The sequence below is a fragment of the Dendrobates tinctorius genome, unplaced genomic scaffold (genome assembly GCF_039654945.1).
Source record: "Dendrobates tinctorius isolate UK_male_01 unplaced genomic scaffold, ASM3965494v1 ptg000157l, whole genome shotgun sequence".
Lineage (NCBI taxonomy): Eukaryota > Metazoa > Chordata > Amphibia > Anura > Dendrobatidae > Dendrobates > Dendrobates tinctorius.
This window is the reverse complement of record NW_027361824.1, coordinates 17,079,410-17,083,924: the sequence shown is the minus strand read 5'-3', so window position 1 is coordinate 17,083,924 and position 4,515 is coordinate 17,079,410.

Below are 4,515 nucleotides of genomic sequence, written 5' to 3'. Positions count from 1 at the left end.
GCAATGACGGTGGGGCGGGGCGTTATCCCTGTAAGGCACCGCCAGTCACGTGATATAAATGAGGGAGGAGCAGAGCTGGCTGTTGCAGTCACGTGCCGGGAGCCGGGCGGAGGCGCGCGGGAGGTTTGCAGGTGCCGGTGTGAGGTGTGGTGCCCGGTGCGCGGAAGCCAGTGAATGAAGGGACTGTAGAGTTTCCTCCTCCTCATGATGGAAGCTTCTGAAGCTGGACTCTTCCCTTCCTTACCTGCAGTGACAGCTTTATAGACTGGGCCACTTCGGACGCCTCAATATTAACCCCTTAGCGACCGCAGATTCGCCTTTTAACGGCGGTAATTAAGTGTACATAAACCACAGCGCCGCTAATTCCCGGCGCTGTGGAGAAAGTGAATAGCGCCCCCCAGTGTCTGGTTTTCTCCGGGGTCTCGGCTGCAGGGGGTAGACGAGACCCCAGAGAACATGAATCGGGTGGTCCTGCGTCCCGCCGACGTCCTCGGGTGGGCGCCGCCATCTTGGATCTGGAGACAATGGCGGGCGCATGCGCAGTGCGCCCGCCGGGAGTCTGCAGGCTCCAGCTGGCAGATTCCATTCATTCATTTTGATCACGATGATAAACTATCATCGTGATCAAAATAGTACATAACACCCCGCCCCAGTTTATCACTCCCTTAGGCCAACATAACGAAATGAAAATATTTTTTTTTTCAGTTTTCCATTAAGGTTAGGGTTGGACTCGGGTTAGGGCTAGGGTTAGAATTAGGCTGTGTTCACACACAGCGTTTTTTTCGCTGTTTTTCCAGCGGATTTGCCAAAAAATCCGCAGGAAAAAGAAGCTTCCCATTCATTTCTCTGCATTTAGCACTTTTTGTGCACATTGATGCATTTTTTACCGCAAAAAAAACGCATCGCGGTAAAAAACGCAGCATGCTCATTAATTTCGCAGTTTTTTTTCCTCGTTTCTCATGTGTCTAGAAACCGCACGGAAAAAAAGAGCAAAAATCACCGTAAAAACGCGCAGAAAAAACCGCGCGGTTTCTGGGAAGGGAGTCCTGTTTTTCAGCAGAAAATTTCTGCTACGTGTGCACTTAGGGTTAGGGCGAACTAGGGTTAGGGGTGTGTTGAGGTTAGGGTTGGAGCAAGAATTGAGGGGTTTCCACTATTTACCAACTTTGGGGGTCTAAAAAAATCACTTTTGTGGAAATAAAAAAGACTTTATTTTCACGGCTCTGCGCTTATAAACTTCTGTGAAGCGCTTGGGGGTTCAAAGTTCTCACCACACATCTAGATAAGTTCCTTAGGGGGTCTAATTTCCAAAATGGGGTCACTTGTGGGGGGTTTCCACTGTTTAGGCCCATCAGGGGCTCTGCAAACGCAACATGACGCCGACAGACCATTCCATCAAAGTCTGCATTCCAAAATGGAGCTCCTTCCTGTTATGAATGGGTCACCGTGGAGGAAAAAACCTAAACATGCTAAGCCCAGAAAAACCAGAGTGGTTGGTAACTATGCAGATCCCTGATCCTACCACACAACTAGCAGCAGCCGTGGAGTGTACCTACGATGGTCCTAGACGCCTCGTCACGGCCAGAGGACTAAATAAGCCTAAAGCAAGAAAAGGGAAAACTAACTGCCCCAGAGCAGACCCCAAAGGAATAGACAGCCCCCACACATGTATTGACGGTGAAACAAGATGAAAACACAAACACAGGTCAAACATAGGTAGGAAAATAGGCTGAGCAAACGATGGGGCCCAAACTAACTAGATAGGAAAGGAAAGACACTGTCTGCAATCTGCCAAAAACCCTACAAAAATAATGTCCAACACTTCTGATAGCAAAATTAACCCTGAAGTCACTAGACTTCTCCCACTATATCAGCACTCTGAAATATTCTGAGACAGAGCAAAAAGAGACCAAACTAGTAAGGGACAAAAAGCAAATTGGCAAATACAGATAAATAAGAGTGGAAATTCAGCACAGCCCAAGCCGGGGTTGGCTGACCACACAAAAAACTGAATAGAACAACAAAATCAAGTGTGAACATTAGCAGAGGAACTTAGCTTGAACTGACTGGAACAGAGCTGTGAACCAAGACCTGAGAAGCAGAAGGAATCACCAGCAACTGAATAGGGCGTCGGCTGTCTTAAATCCAATCTGAGACTCCTGAGGTCCAATCGTCATTCTCAGGTGGCAGATCTCCACCGATCAAATCAGCCTCACTACCTCCTGTTACCACCCGAGGGAATCTGGAAGAACTCACAACTGGTGAACCAGAGAATGAACTCACAACAGTACCCCCCCTTGAGGGGTCACCGAACCCTCATCCATTCCACCAGGCCGATCAGGATGGGCCCGGTGAAAAGCAAGAATCAATCTATTGGCATGAATATCGGAGGCAGAGACCCAAGAATTATCCTCCTGACCATAACCCTTCCATTTGACCAAATACTGGAGTCTCCGTCTAACCAAACGAGAATCCAATATTTCCAGGACGTCCACCTGACAGCACCATGGAGGACGTCCTCCTCCTTACAGGGACAGGAAAGCACACGAGAGGTTAAAAGGCCATGTCCCACCCCCTTTCCCTCAGTGTTTTTCCTGTCCCTGCACGGAGGGACACGCGAGAGCTTACCGGAGGGGCCCAGGGGATCGTGCGGCCGGTCCAATCCTTCCCCTGTCAAGAGGTCCCGGGGCCGAAACTTCCCGGTGGGGAGTCCCTCGGCTCCAAAGGCCAGGAGCAGGACGACGCTCCTGGAGGGAGCCGTTCCTCCCGGTGGGGGGGCTCTCGGCTCCAGGACGGGTCGGCTCCCCGCAGGCGGCTGGCCGTGCGGGCACCGACAGAAGTGGGCGCAATCGGCCGCGGCGGGCCGAGTACCCGCAGGATGACGCCGACGGCTGGGCATTGGAGGCCGGAGCGCCATAGCAGGCGGGGAGGCGGCTCCCTGCACGCGCCGAGCGCGGTCGCGCTCAGATGCCCGGCAGGAAGTGGAGGCGCGGCTTACCAGCGTCACATCCGGTGACGTCAGACGCCGGTTTCAAATCCAGGGCGCGCGCGCTCCTGGACCACAGCGTTCTCCAGAGTCGTCACAGGTCGTTCCAGGCTGTGTGACTGCATCGGACGCCAGGGGATGGAAGGCAACACTGCATCTGGTGGAGGGGTAAGTGCGCATAGCGCAGACCACCCTCCCCACCCGTCCCCACAGCCCAGATCTGATGAGGTGCCCCTTATGTTATCAGGAAAAGGGAACCCCGGCAGAGTCCCCCTCGGGGAAGGACCCGGCGAAAGCCACCTCCAAATCAGTCAGATGTCCGGTGTGCAGAGTAAAGCTGCCAGACACCTATAGCAAGCCCCTATGCGGTCCCTGTACCTCCAGGGTCATAGGAGAGGAACAGCCATCTCTACTTTCCGAAATGAGGTCGCTGATAAGGGAAGAGATTCAGGCCTCTACAACCCGGCGTCGATCCCCCAGCCCTGGGCCAAGTCGCAAGCGTCCGAGGTGGGAACCAGTCCCAGTATCAGAAGCGAGCCCTAGCGAGGAATCCGATTTCCGGGACTCAGATCAGGAGGAAGAAGGCGAGATCCTGGGGGATAGTCAGGAGCAGAACAGAAAGTACCTATTCAGACTGGAGGATACGGACGAGCTGGTACACACGGTCAGAAATAGCATGCAGATGGAAGAAGTCCCTAAGCCACAGTCCAGACAGGACTTAATGTTTGGAGGACTGGTGTCCCGCAAACAGGTGGTGTTCCCTGTAAGCGAGCACATCAAAGCAATGATCCTGGAGGAGTGGAAAGAAGCAGAGCGTCGGTTGACACTCTCCCGAGACTTTAAAAATAGACTGCCCTTCAATCCCGAGGAAACTCGGGCGTGGGAAGAAGTCCCTAAGATCGACGTCCCAGTCGCCAAGGTTACTAAGAAGTCGGCTATCCCAGCCGAGGACTCATCCGGTCTTCGAGACCCGATGGATAGAAAGGCGGACGTCTTGTTAAAAAGAGCATGGGAGACGTCGGCGGCCCTGATTAGAGCCAACATAGCAGCCACCTCGGTGGCTAGGTCTATGTTCCTGTGGTTGGGGCAGTTGGAGGAACACCTAACCAACAAGACCCGGAGGTCAGAGATACTAGCATCTCTTCCTCTCTTGAAATCAGCCACGGCGTTCCTGTCGGATACGTCGGCGGAATCAGTTAGGTTTGCGGCCAGAAACAGCTCCCTCTCTAATGCGGCCCGGAGAGCAGTCTGGCTTAGATCCTGGTCGGGGGATAACCCTTCTAAAGCAAAGTTATGTGCCATCCCTTTCTCGGGTCTGAGGGTGTTTGGTCCAGCCCTGGATAATATCCTTGAGCTGGTGTCCGATAAGAATAAGGGATTCCTGGAAGAAAAGCCCAGGCGGTCCCAGTCCTTTCGGAGAGGCTCCTTCTTCAGAGGACAGTCAGAGTTTAGGGGCCGGGCGAGGTCTAATAGAAGCTCCTACAAAGGCTCCTTCAGCCAAAGTGGGAGGAACAGAGGTCCCCCATTTG